General features: G+C 42.7%; 1 protein-coding gene across 2 annotated transcripts in view; it reads left to right on the top strand.

The window, feature by feature from the left end:
- Positions 1-15,900: 15,900 nt before the first annotated feature.
- The window catches only part of LOC125884908 (sodium- and chloride-dependent GABA transporter 2-like), a 40,806-nt gene continuing 35,336 nt past the window's right edge, over positions 15,901-21,370 (top strand). Inside the window, exons 1-2 of one of the 2 annotated variants that reach the window (XM_049570184.1) lie at positions 16,310-16,507; positions 17,712-17,770. The gene's annotated coding sequence lies outside the window, so the exon portion shown is untranslated. Of the gene's footprint in view, positions 17,771-21,370 lie in introns of both variants that reach the window. The other variant, XM_049570183.1, reaches the window with a different exon arrangement.

Below are 21,370 nucleotides of genomic sequence, written 5' to 3'. Positions count from 1 at the left end.
AACCTTAGAATGAGCTGTTTATATCTACGCAGGGAGCAGGTCCATATCTACAGAGATCAGACAAACAACACACTGACTCTAGATAGGGATATTCGAGATTGTGCGTTGACCTCCATAGCTAGCAGCCCCTCTTAGTGAAACTGCATTATTCAGTGTTTTTATGCCTTTATCTTCTCTGGTTGTCTGTCCATCCATCCCATTCTTGTGAATGCAATATCTTAAGAACACCTTCAGGGAATTTGTTGAAATTTGGCACAAACATTCACTTGGACTCAGCAGTGACCTGATTAGACTTTGGTCGTCAAAGGTCAAGGTCCATGTGACCTTGTCTGTCACATGGACAGAATGGGATATCTTAGAAACATTGTAAGGAAATTTCTTCAAATTTTGGCACAAACAGAGCGTCGGTGGCTTAGTGGATAGAGCAGGCGCCCCATGTACAACGCTGTTGCTGCAGAGGCCTGGGTTCGACACCAAACCTGCCATTTCCTGCATGTCACTCCCCCTCTCTCTCCCCCTTTCACACGTGTATGTCCTGTCAATTAAAGGTCAAAATGCCCCCCCAAAAAATCTTAAAAAAATAAATAAAAATTTGGCACAAACATCCTTTTTAAGTCAAGGATGAATTGAGCTTCAATATCCGATATCTTGAGATATACAGTATCTCAAGAACAGCTATAGGGATTTTTCAATTCGGCACAAACGTTCACCCACACTCAGCAATGATCTCATTCAACTTTGGTGGTCAAAGGTCAAGGTCACTGTGACCTTGCATCCATCTCTCTCTATCTCGTAAAGGCAATATCTCAAGAGCACCTCAAGGGAATATCTTCAAATTTGGTACACACAGCCACATGGACTCAAGAATGAAGTGATTAGAATTTGCTAGTTGAAGGTCAAACATCAAGGTCACTGTGACCTCACCAAGAATTCCTATTCTAATTATGACAAAATTTCACACAAATGTCTGATAGGCTATAATTTGATATCGAAAAGGTCAACATCAAAGGTCAACTTCACTGTGACACCTTAATGGTCTCCAAAGACACTTTTCTGGACATTTCCAAATGTGACACTAATCATAGGACTATTTTGGAACTGTGCTGACAGTATAGATCTTCTGTGCTGCTGGGGGGAAGGTGTGTGTGAAGCATTTTTTGTGATCAAAGACATGGATGTAAACCATAAGTGCAACTTGAGAGGTTTGCGAAGGCATATAGCCAAGAGGCAGTAATTGTTTAAATTACCGGGTCCGTTTGTTTTGGAGAGGAGAAGACATTTGCAGATAATTCAGCTCACACTAAAAACCTCCTGAACAATGTTCACTGAAGGTATTCTAGCTGGAGAAGTTTTAAGTAGTTGCAGTCTGCAATCCTAATGTCTAGACGCCACCAACCCCCCTGAAATCTTACATTATGTTCCTTTAAGACATGGAAAAATAAAACCAAAACTATGTTCATGACTACAGCTTAATTTTTTAATTTTCGGTGATCTAACCCTGTAGCTCAGATATTGCTATTATACAACTGTTGTTCTCTTCGCTGTATGTTTAAGTTCTCCCCACAGGTATATTGTATTTTTCAAGGTCTCATATTCCATCAGGCTGAATTCTTCTCTATCAGATAACCAGAAATTCTCATTACTGATATCCAGAGGCGTCCCTGGATGTTTTCTTGGGAGCATTTGTTTTCTAGGCAGCATTTTTGTGGGGCACGCTTTGCTATCTCCTACCACTGTCTGGGTCTCTGTCTCCTAAGCTCATGTTTTTTTGGGTGCGGGCCAGGGCAGAGTTTGCCTCCGTGGTTTTCGGTCATGCATTCTCTCACACGGCATTCCAGACAGATCTCCTTACATCCACACATGGGGTTTTTTCCCCCTCTCTTTATCCTCCTTTCCTGCCTTTTTGTCTCTGAGGGCAGAATACCACAAAATCACATGTTGCCACAAATAGATAACTTGTTTAAGCCTCTGCATGAGGAACATCGTGTTTAAACTTCACATATTTAGAGTAGTTTAATCTACAATTTATGTTCTTGGGGTAACACATGAAAGAATAAGTCATCCATTATTTCAAACATTCAGTCACAACATGATTGCTGTAGTGGCGCACCCAACAGTTTTTATCAAGGTGGTCAGATGGGGCTCCAGAAAGTCCAAGTGTGGCACACCAAAACCAAAAGCCATAACTGAATTTCAGGAATTCTATTATGCTGTTGAAATATATATTACAAACTATGCTAATATGGAGAGTTACGTAATCACATAGTGATATACTTTTGTTTGTTATTTTACAGTTGATATAACCAACAATCGGATATGCATAGATTAACTGGTAGAGTGAACATTGAGTATAAAAACAATTATGTTTTAATGTGTTATGTATCTGCATGTGTTCTTCGGAAAGACTGGTTGTCTTTTTCATTTAAGGTCTAGTGTCTGTGTATAGGATTTAGTGGCATCTAGTGGTGAGGTTGCAGATTGCAACCAACTGAAACTGCTTCCATGTGCCAAGCACGTAGGAGAACTGCAGTGGCTGGCACGAAAACGCTAAAACACCAATGGCCCTATCCAGTGCCAGTGTCTGGTTTGTCCGTTCTGGGCTACTGTAGAAACTGTAGAAAGAGCCTGCTCGACAAATATAGGCCTGTCTAAATTCAACGCCTGGTCTGGTTGCCAAGTAGTTGAATTTATAGAAGTTCTTTGGATGTATAAAACCGGGTTTTGTGCTACCCACTTGAACGTTGGTTAGCTGTTGACATCGCACATACAAATATATATGTTTAAACTTAGGTCAATATGAAGATACTACTCATTGTGAGCTCAGTTAGATTCTCCACAATTCAATCCCTCAGTTCATTTTCTCTGGAACCATGAGCACTAGAGAAGACCGTAGTTCATTCAGATTTACTGCCATGACAAAACAACAAGTGGTGACTCCCTGTCTCCAAGTTATGGATATTGTTTTAACATGATAAAGTGTCTCGTGTTAGTATGCTTGGTGCCATTATCCTCGAGTACCATAAAACACTTTCTCTTTCAGGCTGTCAGACCTAGATCAAATGAATGATTCATAATTGATATGTTATTCAAAGCCTAATTTTTATACAAGAAATATTTATACTGGTTCAAATAAACAATATAACCGTATTTCCCACCTTTGCTGAGAAACAGTTTTGTTTAAAAGGAATTAACGGCCTGTCCCAAATATAAGCCTGTTGAGTTCAGTGATTTAACAAAATAATAGCCCGGGCTATTAATTGACATTTTAAATTATACAGCTTCAATTTGAAGGGGTAGATTGATCAGGAACAAACACTAACTGAGAAGACGCCTTCTCGAGTTTAGGAAAGTCTTGTGGGTACCCATAGAACCCATTTTCATTTCCATGCCAGTTATTACCTCTCTAAAATGTAGCCTAACTTTGGAGCGTTACTAACCCCCCTTCCTGACAAGCTATTGTAACATGGTTGGCACCAATTGATTCCTTGGGTTGTCTAGTTTCACCAGAGTTCACTACCTTGACACCAGCATGAAAAAAGCATGCCACAGCCTAGAATTTTTCTTCACGGGCGGGGGCTAGTTAGGCTGGCCATGCCCCCTCCATGGGGGCACCACTGGATTGCTGTCATTAGAAGCTTCATGTAGAGTCAAACTCTTCATATGCAGGCTGCAGTGCGAACACCACCGAGCACAAGGGAACCACAGATTCACAAGGAAAGCCATTTTTGGTTTTATGACGTGCTAATGTCTAGGAATGCTATTCGGCTAGCTTTTAAGAGCTTAGATAGGAAAGAGGCCCTTGAGTTCAGGAAAAGAACAAAATTCTTTAATAGAAAATGTGAGCAGCGGGATGTCATGCAAGGTCAAGTTTAAAGTACGAGATAGAACACTGCCAGATTGTTAGATGAAGGGTTTAGAGCAGAACTGATCTGACCTCTCAGGAGGTCAAGTTCATTCTCTTGATGTATTTTTTTTTTAGGGCATTCCTTTCGGTTAAGATAATCAGCACTGGTTTATATCAAGAAAATCAGAACAAGGCAGCTCCACCGGGACATCTCTCACTGTTGTTTGATATATTTATGTTCACAGCATCACAGGGAATCTAAAAGAGGAATCCATGAAACATTTGTTTTGTAGAAAGGTCTGCCAAATATAGTTGAACTTCCCAAAAGTTCCAGAGTTCCTGGCCTTGAAGAGCTCCATCACTTTGACAGGAGAATCGCGTCAGAGGACAGCGGGTGCCTATTGTGTCTGGGGGCAATTCATCACAATGGGAAGGGTAATGAAAAGCCTGGAGGGGACATGAGGGGCGACTGTAAATCTAGTCAAGCCGCAACGAGCTGCAGGCCAGAGCACTAAGTCAGCGCCGATGTACCTGTCCATCAGAGTGTGTGGAAAAGTGTGTGTGTGTTCTGACTTCTAGAGCCTTATTCTTTCTAGTATTACTGTTAATTCCAATCAAGCAATATAACAAACAAGACCGTACAAGCATGCTGAACGGATTTCCTCTGTCATAAAACATTCGTCAAGCAGATTTTTGAATATTTGAAATCCTTGTCACAATAGAAGGAGCAGGTAGCAGGATTGTAGTAGTTACAGTTTACATCCATCTCTGTGAAAACATGGATGCTTCACACACATCTTTCCCCCAGCAGCACAGAAGATATACACAATCAGCACGGTTTCAAGCTGCACACCCAAGATTACCTTCACCAATTCAGTATCCATCCGAGTTATGACGTTGAGTAATGGCCAGAAAAGTGTTTTACAGAACATTATGATGTCACAGTGAAGTTTACCTTTAACCTTTTGGATATATTTATATTGTCACTACTTCATTATATCCTTTTAAACATTTGTGTGAATATTGTGAAAATTAGTGTATGAATTCTTGAAGTTTGGCCAAAAACATTTTTTGTGAGGTCACAGTGATCTTGACCTTTGACAACTGACAACCAAATTCTAGTAAGTTGATTACAAGTGGACGTTTGTGCCAAATTTGAAGAAGTTCCCTCATATTTTTCTTGAGATTTTACGATTACAAGAATGAGACAGAAGGTCACAGTGGCCTTGACCTATGCCCCCTGAATTCATGATAATAAGTTCATAGTTGAATCCAAGTGTACAGTTGTGCCAAATTTGAAAAAAAAAAATCACCCAAAGGCAATCTTGAGATATCACTTTCACAAGAATGAGGTGGACAGACAGACGGTTGGCACATTGCCTGGCACACTAGCTCGGTGGCAGTAAGGTGTATCATGTGGTCTGTATGTGCATGAGACCCACTCGTACATGTGGACCCATTTGTAAAAACATTGCTCAGTAACGCTACTAGTTGTCAAAAACTCTATAGAGTGCCTTTAAGTTGCGGTGTGTTGAGTTGTCTTTGCCAGTGTAAAGGCCCTGACACACCACTGGTCAATGTTGAGCCGTTGTCAAGCGTTTGTTGGCCTAGTTTTTACGGTGTGTCCTGCACCGTTGGCACTAGTTGGTCCTTGTCAGGCTAAATTTCCGAACAGTGTGTGATTGTTTACGTTATCAACACACTGGCTAACTAGTGTCTTGAATCAGTTCTGTTTCCAGTGTACCTTTTTGACTGATGAATACAGACTATCGCCGCCTGCTGGTATAGAGTTACATGACAGTCAACGTCCCTTGCCTGTATTTCTTTGGCATTGGTTTTGTGTATTTGGTTCTCAAGGATCTATTTGCCTGGGTCCACATTTGTATATATTTTCAGTGTTTTCCATGCTTCCCATTTTTCTTCTCCCCAGTGTGTTAGTCTTAATCAGTTTGATCCTCCACACTGAATGATAACCCTTCGTTTTTTTTGTATTGGCTTATTAGCCCAGGTTTTTTCCATTGTCTGATGATGATAAGTACGTTGCTTCCTCTGTTACCTCCTTGAAGTTTGACGAGGATCTGCTCAGTGACAAAATGCTTCAGCAACAAAGAGTTATCTAATGCAGACAGCGTGCAGGAGGTTACTATTTTATTACGTAGCTTTTGAAATGAAACACTTGGGCTTTTCATGAATCACAACTCTGTCTTGGATTAGGCCAAAAGGACAGAAACCGCACAAAGGCTTTTATAAATGAGGTCCCAGCAGAGGATAGTGAGGTTATAAGCTTAGATTTGGATCAGAGAAGCGGACCCTCCCTTTGGTCCTCAGAAATGTTTCCTCTGACTATTGCTGCTCTGACATATGAGCACATTGTAGCTCACGAAACCTATTTTTCTTCTTCTGTTCATCTAAGTCTTGACAGAACTTCTGCACTACAGAGTCAATAAAATATGCAAGAGATTAAAAATGGAAGACGCACAGTGTGAAAAGTCAGCTCCAGCCTTGCCAAAAAACCATAAACACATGCCTCATTCCATTACACTGCTACCCACCCCTGTATTCTCAGCTCTCCTTACAATCTCTGGATTTTTCCAAAAGAATGTTAACAGACTGGAGTCGTGTCCGGGACTGCAGTTTTGTTTACCGCTCAGCCATCCAAATGTGTCATTAGGAGACAAGGCTGTGCTCCTCACAGGAACCCTGACAGATTCCTGTCCTCCGCCTACCCCATTAAATAAGTGGTTGTTGAAAGGTGACAGGTGTAATAAAGGAATCAGAACTCTTGTTCCTTGGGATGAGAGCTTGTAAATATTTCACAGTGAACAAAATACTTGTGAGCCAGATTACAGGTGTGCAGACTGTTCTCGGAGGCAAGGCAGACAGCTGATATATGCCCCTCTCATTGTCAGAATAACTGTCATACATAACACAGATCAGACAAGGTCAAGGACGAGGTTGAAGTTAAAATCCTTTAGTGTGATGTTACTTTTGGGAACACTGGGACTCACTAGCTGTTTCTTTAGTTTCATGTTTCTACATGGATCATCAACTGGTGTAGACTTTATCCAGTTGATGGCCTACGTCTTTTAGCACGCTGTCAGGCATGCTTCAAGTCAGGCCTAGGAGAAGTAATACACCAAAATTTGTATGTGTATAACCCACTTATTTGAGAAGGCTGCAATGACGTGACCAATGCGCTGACAGCAGGAAAGCACATAAGAAGGCAGGTAGGTGTGGGGGATGGGTCACTAAACACTGGACTTTCCTTAGGAGACCGTGTGAAACCAAGTGAACTTTGAGACATTTTGAAGTACTTCATCATCATGTATCTTTTCCTAAACCTTACTACCCTAACTTTACTTGGCCAAACGTGGAATTACAACTTCCGGGTCCATCATGTGATGCCATTAGGACCAAAAACTTTCCCCATAGACTTACATTATGAAAGAGGCATCTGTAAATCAGTGGAACAGTGGAACATGACATATCATTAGTGTCTACGTGTGCTGCAGAGGGTTTAATTTTGATGTCTCGTCATGAAACAGGAAATTGCTATAACTTTGGCGTAAATGGTCCGATGTCCACCAAACTTCACATGATTCATATTAGTCCCACTCTGAGCACATTTATATGTCAATATAACGTGATAGTCATAGTGCCACCTAGTGGCGAAAGCTTCTTATCAGACACATATCTTTGGATTAACCTGAAATTTCAGTGCTGTGGTGTATATTTGATGTATGAAAACACAGGGCCGCCCCTCCCTAAACGCAGAACACACGCTGTGCGTAGGGCCTCATCTTCCCTGGGGGGGCACATTTTGCGCAAGGGGACGCATTTGCACATATGCGCAATGGATGCGCACATGCGCTACCGTGAGGCGCGCGTAGAATCAGCTCGAGGAAGGAGAGAAGAGACCTGACCGCCCATGCGTCGCTGCAATGATTGACAGCACTTGACATCTTAACAATAAGAGGGGTGCGCCGGCAGGCACTTGCAGAGCTGCAGCAGGTGAAGAGTTGTCGACATGTCGTCCAAAAGAGCCTCAGGAGTATGTGCGGGGACGGGAGGGGGGGCGGGCTCCACGGAGGGGGAGACCCGAGCCTCCGGGGTATGTGCGGGGCCGGGAGGTCGGATGCTCCCAGAGAGGGGAGAGGGAGAAATATAACAAAATAAGATTAAGTAGGAAAAACCTGTCTCCCTCTTTTATTTTATTTTCAGTGTTTAATCAAGGGTGGGGGATTGAGGTGGTGGAAGTTACTTTCTTTTGATGAGTAATTGATGGCTATTTGTGACTCAAATTTGTTTATTTATTTATTTCAGGTTGAATTTTTTATTTTATTTGACTCATACAGCCAAACTACTGTATCTACAGTACATTTGTTATTGCCAGTAAAGGTTGTCAAGTTAAATGGCAAGTTGTTGTACGGTCATTTTGTACCTATGATACATTTGGGATGGGGGCCTCCAAATAAAATTTCGCTTAGGGCCCCAATTTGGTCAGGGGCAGCCCTGTGAAAACATGATGTATAATTAGTACTCTCTCCAACTCCCTCTAGTGGAAAGATTGAGTGCCACAACCCCCACTAAACAACTTGTTTCACTATCAGAATTTGATGCGTCCAGTCCAATAGCATTCAAGAAGTCTCGAAGAGCCCCGTTTGTCCCCATTCAAGGTAGCATGGGCTAATCCGGAACTTAGCCGTTCAGACGGTGTAAACCCAGTGATGCGTAAGATCCAAATCATTTCATACCGCAGACATATATTGAGGTTTTTGGCCTCAAGCTGCAACTGAGCAGCTTTCATAGGAATGGACAGGGCCCTGTTTCTTTTTTGCTTGTGAAGCACTTTGGTCAACTCTGGTTGTTTTCAAATGTGCTAGATAAATAAATTTGACCTTGACCTTGACCCTGTCACCACTGCTGTATCTGGTTCTCTTTATACATTCATGGTCATAAATCACACAAGTAAGAAACTCACGTGGTCAAATGCATGGCGCTTGGGATACGTGGCTATTAAAATTTAGCATAGTTAGCCAGGGAGTAGCTAGCAAGTTAGTAAGCCCACAGATCTCCAGCAAAATAGAAGCTTAACTGGGCTTTACCTGTGCACACATTCTGTATGTGATAGCGTTACACGCACGTGTCAGATACAGTGTGCTGTACTTTATCCATGCAGTAAGGGGGCGATCACACAGAAATGCTTGAAATGCTGGAAGGGCTTATTCAATGCACGCTAGCTACTGGCGTCTGACGCTCAAAAAGTTGAAAATATTTTAACTTTTCAGCGTCTACGTGCGTCTAAAAAGAAGCGTCTACAAAAACGCCCATCTAAAAAGACACTTGAACGCCAGTCAGACGTGCCGTATGATAGGAAAACAATGGTTTTATTGGCGTCGCATTTCTGGCGTTTCATCTCGGTGTGATCGCTCCCTAAGTGCTCCACATTCAGTGACTGCCCAACGTTCCAACAGCTAGTAATTCAGAATCCCCAAGTAGTCTGAAAAATGTTCCATTGGACTTAAAGCCCATTTGTCCAACATCCCGGTTTCCCAAAAACAAACGCACATTGCTCCGAAGGGCTGCTTCTCCAAAAATGTGTTACACACCCTCGTACACAGAAATACATGGCTAAATAATATGTCATGTGTCATCTAGTATGACGCAGGCATCACTAACACTACTCTGCCTCTGATCGGCTAGTACAAATTACCTCTGTTGGTTGGGTTTGTTGGGTGTAGGCATGCAGAGTGAGATTGGTGAGGGTTGGTGCAACAATATCAGGATAAGTCAGTCAAAGGCAGAGTAGGGTGGATCATGCCTGCAAGGTCCAACGGCATCATTGACCTTGGACACTGTAGTTCCCTTAAGTGCAACTTATTAGCACATCCACAAGTGACGCTTTGAGCCAATGCTGTAGTCTGTCCAGTACCTGCCTTGAAAGATTTATGGATGTGCATGACTGCTATGTATTTTCGGTCCAATGGGACATTTTTTTGGACAACTGGGGCTTCAGTATAACGAGCCATCAGAACAATGGCATGACACTGCGAAGTTGTTGCTGCTGGAAAAATTATTTTCAGCCACAATAATGCTAGCTAAGTACAAGACATCCCACAGGCACTGTAAATGTGTCTATGCTTTGTGCATTCTGTCATTGCATCTGTATGTATGTGTTTGTATACTTGCATCTGAGTGTGTTTCGGATTAGGTTGTAACTTAAGAAAGCAGCTGTGAGCCCTCAGGTTCTTGTTTGCCCCTCACTCTGGCTGACAGTGTCAGACTTAAGCCATCAGATAAAGAGAAATGTGACAGCATGTCAGACTGTAGTAAACGCTCGGAGCTAAGATGCCTGGAATGCATTTCCTCCCTGTCAGAGGGGGAAAGGGTGTGGGTATAATTACACCAAAAACGGCTCTGTATCACAATTTAATAATACAGTAATTACAGCTGACAGTTTAGCACAGACGCACGTGTTCCTTGAGGGGGGCGTTTTCATTGTCCGTCAACACTTGCAACAACACGCGCCAGTGAAGTTGCACGATCAGTTTTGCATTTCATCTATCCATCAGGCGTGACACCATTAACACGAAGGGGAACAATGCATCCCGTGATCGCACTTTCAAAATTACACAAATTAGTTTCAGGGTGGACTTCCCTGATAATCTGTTTCACGTGTCCAAATGTCAAATGTCCAAGATGGAAGTTCTTCATTATGCAGAGGGACATCATCAAAACAGGATGGATGACAGACATCATGTGTTACAGATTCTTCAGAGGCTCGCATGTTTGCATTTGTCTTTCCAGAAGTCTCCACTGAAAATCTGTCTTCTTGCATTTCATCAAAATCAAACTAAACAGGAACAATTATTCAGAATGTCGGGCCTGAAGATTTAGTTTGGCAGTTGCTCGCTGTGGTGTGGCAAGGCTCGACATTGCATTGTTTGGGACAGACTAGATTTTAAGCAGGCTGTGCAATTCATACTTGACGATATTGAATGCTATTGTATGAAGCAAACAATTTAACCGCATCCTAATTGCCGTGTTTTTCCCTCTTTTCTTGCCTCTTCTTTGCAGTTTTATTGACCAACCCAGTTTTTCTGCATATTTTCCTTTCCCTCTGCCTCTCTGAGCACAGAGCTGTGCCAAATAGGTTTCTGCATCACTGTCTGTCCATCCTCATTCCAACTCTGTGACCCTAAAAGGCCAGACAGAAAGGAACAGGAGGCCAATGCATTAGATCTTTGGTTCTCCAAGGTTCTGGGCTCTGAAGAACCAAAAGCCCCAAAGTTTTTTATTCCAAGGTTCTTCCAAAAAGGGGTAATTTATTAAAATAATTACAATACTACTAACAACCCACAATGTGTGTGCAAAATTACAGCTCTTAAACAAGAAAGCCCAATCCAACAAACCACACATTACCAATCCAATCGCCAGAACAGTGTTGGCAGTAAAAGTTTTCACAAACCACAGATAAATGTGTACGTTATTAGGCAGCAGATACTTTGAAACTTTACCTTTCTGTGGTTAACATGTGGTTGGGTTTAGGCACAAAAACTGCTTGGTTACGGTTAAGAAAAGATCATGTTTTGGCTTAAAAAACCTGTTTTTTTTGTTGGGGGGGGGGGGGGTCCTCAATGAAAAACAAGCAGTTTTGTGGTACAGTCCTGGCAGGAAACGATTTCTCGATAGGAAACAATGGCATTTTGTGGCACTATGACTGGTGGAAAAACACTGACAGGTCCCTACAAACCACCCATGTTTGGTGGCTAAAAGAACTCTGGAAACACAGCAATGACTCATTAAAAAACAACTAGTTTGGTTGTTTGTTGGTCTCAAACAGTGGTCAGCTTGGCAGGCGTCTTGTCTGGGTGACACGCCATCCACCAATCCCTGCACTTACAGTACGTGTCTTTAGAAACCTTCATACATATGAAACATGCAAACGTAACGTGTTCATGGAAAATTACAATGCCAAATTTTCCTCTGGTGACCATTCTAAATTTACAGCCTCAAATATCACAGCACAGACAAATCTGTTGCATATTTTAGCGAGTTATTCCAGCTGCAGCCATTTTGCAAGAAAATGTCGTCATGTGAGAAATTTGAGCTCTTTGGGCAAGTTTAGAAAATACCTTCCTCATGAACATGTGACTCTGTTGCACAAAAGTCTAACCTCTGATTCAATAAATGAGACAATCCCAAATAATTTAACGTTGAGACAACACAACCAGACAACACACACGATACCAACTCTGAGCAGAGGTTAGGAATGAGACTAAGAAACAAAGAGCAGACAGAAGGATAAATAGGCCGTGACCAATGCCCACTGGATGAATTTCAGAAGCAACCACAAGCAGTCAAGTAAGTCTTTTAGCAGCCACATTTTTAAAAGTGGAAGCATTGTTACTGTGAGCATGTTAGCATGCTGATGTTAGCATCTGGCTCAAAGCACCATTGTGTCTCAGTATAGCCTCTCGTTCTTTTATCTTGATCTAACATGTACCTTTTTGTAACTTGCAGTGAGTTTAGATACTATTATCTGGCGATGTGTCTACTTTATTGGTACTGTATTTATCATCTTATGGCCTTCACCGATGTTATTGTTAAAGAGTAAACACACATTTTTTAATTTTAACTGTACTAGACTGCCTCTCCTGCTTGTTGTTTTTGGTGTATCTTAACTAAACGGAAACTTCTCCCGGTTAGAATTCCTTCAGTGTTCAGGGCGGTTTTAACCAGGAGCCGAATTATCCGCACAGGTCTCTTCCTCTCCAAAATGAAAGGTCCAGGTGATTAAAACCAGTAAAAACACTGAATAAAGCAGTTTCATGTCACTAATCACTGTTTCTCCGACGCTGTTTGGCATTTTGGAGACGGGCCGTTAGCCTAGCACCTGCTAATGTGTGCTCACCTTGTTTCTCTGATAACTTAACATCAAGACGTTCAGGAGGTTTTTGCCATGAGCCAAATTACCCCCAGAGGTCTCTTCCTCCTCAAAACAAATGGTAATGTAAACCAGTAAAAACACCGACTTAAACAATTTTATCAATTTAGAAAAGAGCCACAGAAGAATTAAGACAGGGAATAATAGGCTGCATAACCAGAGCGAGATGCAGAAGGAACAACGGAGACAGAGCGCAGTGGAAAGCTGGTTATTAGAGCATGTTGGTCTTGTTTTGATGGGGCCCTGCACTCTTAATGACAGACTGCTTCGGTTTCTATCAGTCGGCATCTCTCTCCCTCTCTGGCTTTCCCAGAAAAGCACTGAGGTGAAACAGATACAGGCCTAATTGGGGTTTTACAATCACGTACAGGGTGTGCAGGATGCATGCACACACACAAAGCTTCACTTTGCAATCCAGCTTAAAAAGCCAAAAGGTTTTAGGCGGTGTTGGCTGACAGACAGGTAAGTCTCCAACACTTCATCGAACAAGCTGATTTATATGTTCGAGGACTGCACGCACTGCCAGTGCAGCCACTAATCCAGGATCAGGGAACTTTGTCCCCACTTGAGTGGTACGTTGCATTACAGGAAGCACTTGATGTATATTTATATATTTTTACAGGCCTTCTGTTGTCACACTTCAAACTCTAGACACACAGAAATGTTGCAAACCTGTGTTTACATGAGACAGCGTGTATGTGTTGAGATTATAAAGCTGTAGGGGGATCATCAACATGCCACAATAGTCTGGGATGAAAGGCCAATAAATAACAGAGGACCGACCACACAGGCTAATGTTAATGTCTTAATAAAGGGAGACTATGGAATGTGTTGCGTAGCTCCCACTAGCCCTCAATTTGCAAAGTCCAAAGCAAACACGTGTGTCTGTGTGGACTTTTAAACCTGCCTCTCCTCTTCCTCTGACAGTGTTGTGGACTCCCTGAACTGTTGGTGGACAATACTTTTTTCGAGGTCCTGACCTCTTTGAAATGACAGGTTTCCTCTCTGCGTGCCAGACAGCAGCACATTAACATGACGTATACATCCCTTGGCGCTAGTTTTAACTTTGCCTGGCCAACTGACCTATATGAGAGGTAATTGCATGTACAGCCTTTTGACAGAGCAAAAAACAGTGAGTCATATCCTTTGTGTTATACAAGTAGCCAAACTAAGATGGTAAACTTAGTGAACATAAGCCATTTTGACCTGACGAAAGTAGGTTTGAAATGTTCTGATTAAACTTTTGTGGCATGGAGTAAGTGTGCAGACTTCACTGTTATTTCTATGAACATAACCTGCTCCAGGTTTGGTGCTTGGTCACTTTCCCTTCATCCTTTGCATCCTCCACGGCCTCCAGTTTCACTGTTACGTGGATGATACACAACTCTACCTCTCTTCCAAGACCATCACTGCTGCCACTCACTCCACCGTCACCACCTGCCTAACGGACATTAAACCATGGATTCAAAGACATTTTCGGAAACTCAACTTCAGTAAGTCAGAAATCTTAGGGCCTGTCCCAACACCCCCTCTTAGCCCTACCCCTACATTTGCACGTTCCCGCGAGGGGTAGTGGTGTCCCAATTCCTTTTTGCGTGTAGGGGTAGGGGGCGTAACGAGGGGTAGTGGGTATGAAACTAGCCCTTCGGAGCGAGGAATTTCAGATGCTGACTTGCCAGTAATGGGTCGACGTCGCCATGGCTACCACCGAGCAAGAGACGGGGAAAAAAGTTCATACATAGCTAACGTTACCGTCGTAAGGTTGCTTGTTAGCTGGCTGTCTGGCGTCTGTCATCTGTCCTGTTCTGCAAAATTGTCGGACTTTTCACATTACGATAACACGCCAGCTAGTATAAATATGCTGCCTCGTAATGTTAGCTAGCTAGCTAGCAGAAATCCCCTGTCATCTGTTGTTCATCAAACGAAGCATGATGAATACAGCAAACGCGATAGGTAGGATGAGCTCAACTGGAGACTCCATTGTAGATGCCGGTTGGAAATATAGATGGCTCGCAGCTTCCTGTTTAAAATAGTTACGCATGCGTGAATGTGACCGACGTGGTGACGTAGTGAGTGGTGTCCCAATTCCTAGGGAAAGATTTCAACCCCTACCCCTCGTTGCTTCATTTCGAGGGCCAAGGGGTAGTGGGCAAGGGGGGGTATTGGGATTGGGCCTTAATCACTGGTCCAGACTCCCTTACCTGCCCCAATCAGGATTTTGCACTCAATACTGATGGCTCCACCATCACCCCCTCCACCCAAGTCCACAAACTAAGAGTTGTCTTTGACCCCACCCTCTCCTTCCTGTCTTATGTCAACCACATCACCAAAACAGCCTTCTTTCACCTCCATAACATTGCCCGCCTCAGACCCTCTCTGTCACCCTCTGTTGCTGAAAGACCCCATGCACTTGTAACATCCAGGCTTGACTAGTGCAACAACATCATCTACGGCACCACAAACACCGTCCTCAGTAAACTTCAGTATGTACAGAACTCTGCTTCCAGCCTTCATACCAGAACCCACTCACATGACCACATCACGTCAGTCCTCCACGGCCTTTACTGGCTCCACTGTCCTCCACTTAAACACAGGATACACTTAAAGATTCTACTCATCATCTTTAAGGCCTTTAACAATCTAGCTCCTCCATATCTCTCTGACCTCCTCCATCAGCACTACCCCTCCTGTTGTCTCTGCTCTGCTGATGCCAACCTCCTAAACACCCTCCTAAATACCGAGAACCAAGCACCGAACCTGGGGTGACAGGTGACAGCAGAGAAAGTCAGCAGGGGAAAACCGTACATCTTAAGATTTGACTTTTTGAATGACCAAACCAGAGTTGGTGATTGTTCTAAGAGTGGACGAACAAACTAAATAACTTTTGTGAGTTTTATTTCGCTTCTGTTGAGTTTAAATAAAACGTGCGAGAAAATATCTGTCTTGACATTTTGTGAGTTTGTTTAAGCCTAGTTCCTTGTATGAACCTTGTTTTGAGGTACGACCGGTTTTACTCATGACCCTCCCTCCCCCTTTCCCTTTATCTGTATTCTTTTCACAAGCCAGTAATCTAACCACATAAGTAAGAGAACTTAAGAGAACTTACACGTGTCTCAAAGTTATAATTCACTGAATACTGAACATTTATTGGTGACTCTTTCTGATGGAAATAGAAATGATATTTTATAGATGTCAAACATTCTCACCCACAGGTACTATAAGTCAAACAGGACATTGAATATAATAAGAATATATTATCACCTTACTGACATTATATCACCTGCTGAGTTTTCATAACTTGCTGATTCATTCTGACAACATGTAATGGGCGTACTGCAGGATGATATACACCGTTGACTGCGTGACCAAGACGTGTTCACACACGTGCATGAATTAATGTGGTAACTTATGATTGGAGTAGCTAAGATTCTAGTTTCACATTTTATAACCGCTGTCTTCCTTTTTCATTTCAGATCATGCCACTCCCTCCTGCTCCGCAGCAACTCTCATGTTCCCGACATTTCTCATCACCTTACCTGCTCCGCTGACATTCACAGCTGTTTCCACTCCCCCTTTAGCCTCGCTGGGTTTTTTTCTGTGTTTTTAGGGAAGAGAGAGGGGGGGCGACATGCAGCAAAGGGCCATGGGTTGGAATTGAACCCGTGGCTGCTGTGGCAAGGACAGGATTTTTGGACATGGGGCATCCACTCTACTGGGTGAGCTAGTTGGCACCCCAGTAACACACTGAATGGACTGCCCTTGGAGAGCACTTTTCTAGTCTTCCGACCGCTCGATGCGCTTTTAAAGTACATGCTACATTCACCCATTCACACACCGGTGGCCGAGGCTACCATACAAGTTGCCATCCACTACTCATTAATCATTCACACACACTCACTAATAGAACAGTCATCTGGAGCAATTTGGGGTTAAGTATCTTGCCCAAGGATACTTTGACATGCAGACTGGAAGAGCCGAGGATCAAACCGCTGATCTTCCGATTAGTGGATGACCTGCTCTACCTCTAAGCCACAGCTAAGAGAGAGGTGATTCCGAGGTCTCCAAAATGGACACTCTCTCCCCTTGACTGTGTTTGACCCTGTGTCTTTCCCAAGGAGGCTGAGCAGTGCAATACCCCAATAATTAGAGATGGGGAAACTGCACTGTCTCCGACCTCCATGTGACTCCACGTGACATTGAAAAGGTGTGTCAGCCAAAACAGCCCCGCAATGTCTAGAGCCTTCAGCATCTCAGGGCACATGCCATAATTAGGTGTCACATTTCATTTCCGCCCCTACACCTACACAGTGACAACACTGGCCACAACCCTACATCAGCATGACACAGCACAATATCAGATCATTAGGTAAGATCATCAATGACAGCAATGCCACACGGTTCCATGTAAAAATACTGCACAATGAGTGTAAGTGTGTGTGATCAGGAACCCCATCCAAACTCCGTCTTAGAAAGACAGTACAACCATTAAATCAAGAAACCGAAACAGAACGAAAGACAAGAAGAAAGGCGTTCATTAAAAACAGATCTGAATGGACAAAATGGATGTAGCCTCAGTTTTCACAGTCCTCACTGAACACGCTCATACATAATCAAAACACAAACTGCTCCAAGCATCCTGCCTCTACACCGACGTCTCTTATCAGCTCCTCCTCCTTCATCCAATACACCTGTGATGTTTTCTGTGTTACTCGGTGTTATTCGGTTCAGCCCTCCTTCAGGACAGGAGAAGAGCACCTAACGTGAGTGAGGGAACATTTACTTTTACTTCATATGACGATCTGTTCACATTAGTTCTAGAAACACTCAAGCTTTGGGGCAAAACCAAAGAAAACAGCACACCTGAATGTTTGAAGCTTATCAGCACCTCCCACCTGACCTGTGTGTGTTTTATTGTTGCAGCTACGATCCAACACCTGAGAAGACTACAGAGAGAACAGAGCACTGTCAAGTTTCCTCTGGTAGGTGCAAGCTATTTGTACATGTGTGTGTGTAAGTGTGGCTGTGTTTAAGTATGAATTGTAAATTTGCGGCAGAATTGTAATGACTCTAAAAACAATGTTAACACAATCCCACGAGTTATGTTTACGGACCTCTGTGTGCCATGTTATCATATGATGTAAGATGATTTCACAATGTAATATGTCTGCAGGTTGGTCAGTGGTGGAAGAAGTATTCAAATCATTTGCTAAGATAACTAAATATAGTGGAGTAAAAAGTACTGTATTTTTCTCCGAAATGTCGTGGAGGGCAAGTACAAAGTCGCATATTCAGAATCAGAATCAGAAATACTTTATTGATCCCCGAGGGGAAATTATTTATGTTACAGGTGCTCCTTGCAAGAGAGGAAAGATACATGAGAATATAAGAAATTTAAACAATAGTAATTACAAATATTTAGTTAAATAAACAGGAATTATTAACAAACATATATATATATATGTATATATAGTTGAACAAGATTATTTACACAAACAGAATATATACAGTCAGGGTGATAAAATGGAAATGCTCCTGTAAAGTACCTCAGAATTGTACTTAAGTACAGTTATTGCGCAAATATACACAGTGACAGTTATAAGTTAATAAGTATGAGCAGAACTCTTGCTCAACTCTGTCCTGTAATTCAGCATCATATGAATCGCCCACACCCACTAATTACGATAAACCCTTCTAAGATAAAAACTTGATGCAGGTTAAGCAGGTTTGCTCTACTATACTACCGGCTATTGTGTCACTGCTGCCACTCTTGTTACGGCAGCATGACTTCCTCGTGGTCCGACATAAAGCTTACACCTGCACGACACAGCAGAATTTTCAGTGTTTCTGTCAGTGTTGTGATGGTTACCACACGTGTCTACTGCGGGTTTTCACACTATGATTTCCACACAAATCCAAATCCAATACTCCCATCAGTACAGGCTTTATGTTCAGTGTTTAGCATAGTCAGAGAGTATGTAACTTGACCAAACATGCATGAATTGGAGCCGCTCCCCGTGCTGGCAGTGATGAGAGTTCCTGCTCACCCATCAGCCGAAATCCACCGGATGACACAAAACACGTGTTTGGTTATGCAAGATGAAGTTTCACGTGATTCAGCATATTACATATAAGAGCGGGCAATACTCTGCACAGGGGGGCGCCTTAACAATGTTTAACCACACACACTCCCCACACCTCCCACAGACCTGGTTGAAAATCTGCAAAGTATCCCTTTAATGAAAGACACTCATGGACCACATCTAATAAACTAAGCTCTAAAAGTAAGGAAATTTGTGTTTGGTAGATTATTTCTTTGTTGTAACAATGCTTCTTGGCAATAAATCTTATACCATTGGAAAGCCTGTTTACTTCCCTTTTAAATGGTGCCACATTTGTAAGGAACATGCATTTGTGGGATGAGCAGCAGAGCTGAAACAAGACATATTGGCATTTTAACAATTTATTCATTTAACAAACAGGAGCCTCAGTAGCGTGTGGAAGAACCATACACAGCCTCCTCATGCTGGTCACCAGCCTGGTCACACACTGCTGTGGGATGGCATCCCATTCTTCAACCAGCATTTGTCGCAAGTCAGCCAACGTGTTTGTGTTGGTCACTCTGGCACAAACAGCACACCCAAGCTGGTCCCACAAATGTTCAATGGGGTTGAGGTCAGGACTGCTGGCAGGCCAGTTCATCCTCTACACTCTCAAATTCTGGAGGTAGTCTGTCATAAACCCCTTAGCCTTCAGTTCACAGATGGTACTAGGGCTCACTCCTTGGTTTTGCGGAAGACCAGCTTGACGTTGCCCTATCGCACGGGCCCTATCCAGATCAGTCAAACGTGGCATGCTGATTCTTGGAGCAGACACCAACTGACCACTGTAGCAGGGTCCATGCTCACAGGCCTGGGAGTACCAGAAGCTCAAAACAAGAGTCAGAAGCAACAGCAAAAAAAAGGCTGTTTGGCATTGGCAGAGAAGATTTGGCAAATTTTTCATGGCCGCAACCCCCATACTCAGCTCTGCTGCTCATCCCACAAATGCATGTTCCTTACAAATGTGGCACCATTTAAAAGGTAAATAAACAAGCTTATCAACATGGAAGGAGGAAAGGAGACTAATACGGTCAGTGTCAGTGCGCTTAACTAGTTCGTGAAAGTTGGAAAGAAAACTTCCTGCATCAATAACTCGTGTGAAATGTTTACAAAACAGAATGACACTTCTTTCCAACTGGAACAATGAGATGCACATCTTCAAAACAATTCAAACGAGGCGAGTGTGCAGTTACGTACATTTACTTAACATCTGTTTAACGTGGAGCTTTCAGTTGTAATATACTGCTGGATAGTTTAATGAATAATAAAACACAATACTGTAATTGTTTGTGAATAAAATCTGAATCTGCAGTGCATCCAGTAATATGTCTCTGTCGTGTAAATGTAGTACTGTAATGTTTTCCAGTGAAGTAAAAGTACACAGTATTTAAGGACTGCACCACTGAGTTACGTTCTTGGCAAAGCTAAAAGAAGCAACATCACAGGCCAAGCAATTATAGTGACTATTCTGAACAGGCAGGTTTTGAAGGGGCACCTGGATGGTGACTTTCTAGACCAGTGGTTCTTACTCAGGGGTTCTTGAGGGAGTTCAAGGGGGGAATAGTTTATTTTTTACTCTTTAATCACCTTAGAAGTGAGTCGGTTATAAAACAATATCTGGCCAAAGTTTGCCGCCATTCGCTAACGCTGGCCATCATAATTCAGTGTTCATTCCAGACTAAGTGAAGCTATAGCACCAAAACCACTGAGCAAGGGCGTATTTTTCTGCTTATATTCCATTTTTAAGATGAATGTGTTATTTCATCTCTCAGAAAGTCACATAGTCGTGCTTTTAATAATTAAATCCTCAGATGACGTTTCACTCAGAGAAGTTGTGTTTCTATCAGTGTTGAACATTTCGTCCTATGCTCTGATCTTTGCCCTAAATTCTGTTTAAATTAAAGCACTTACGTCATTAAATGTTAAGCTCACTGGTGTAAATATAGAAATCAGTAAACAAGCTCCGAGCTGTTGTTGTTATGCAGTTTTGCCACAGTACACAGTCATATATTCACCTAAAGACCTACTTCACCTCTCTGTGCTACTACGCCATGATGTCATGTTTGTTAAAGCACGTGGGTTTTATTCGTGGTCCCTATTTAGCTGCACGGGCTTTGTAACGGTTGCCAAAGCTGACCACAGATGTTTCCAAGCCTTTCTTGTGATCCGACCACAGTGCTGAGGCAGCTACTTGGATTTGGCAAATGCACTTTGCTGTCATCACAGTGTGGCGGGATTTTGGCCTGCGCTGAGCAATCTGCCCCTTTTGATGGGTTGTTGGCAGGGGGATTTAACAGAATAACTGAAACCAGTAATGTGGGCCCAGTTTTCCCCCAACAGCGCTGAGCTGTTGCCAAGATCCTCATTGTTCCACTACGTGTCAATGGGACAGGAGGAACCCGATGCTATGGTGTGTTCTTGAACCATAGCTGTGTACAAATTAGCGAATGTAGCTGCAAGGAGCCTGGGAGTAGAGTTGTG

Source organism: Epinephelus fuscoguttatus, linkage group LG24, assembly GCF_011397635.1.
Source record: "Epinephelus fuscoguttatus linkage group LG24, E.fuscoguttatus.final_Chr_v1".
In the NCBI taxonomy this organism is placed as follows: Eukaryota; Metazoa; Chordata; class Actinopteri; order Perciformes; family Serranidae; genus Epinephelus; species Epinephelus fuscoguttatus.
The sequence above is the reverse complement of the archived record's forward strand: the minus strand, read 5'-3'. Positions and strand labels throughout refer to the sequence as shown.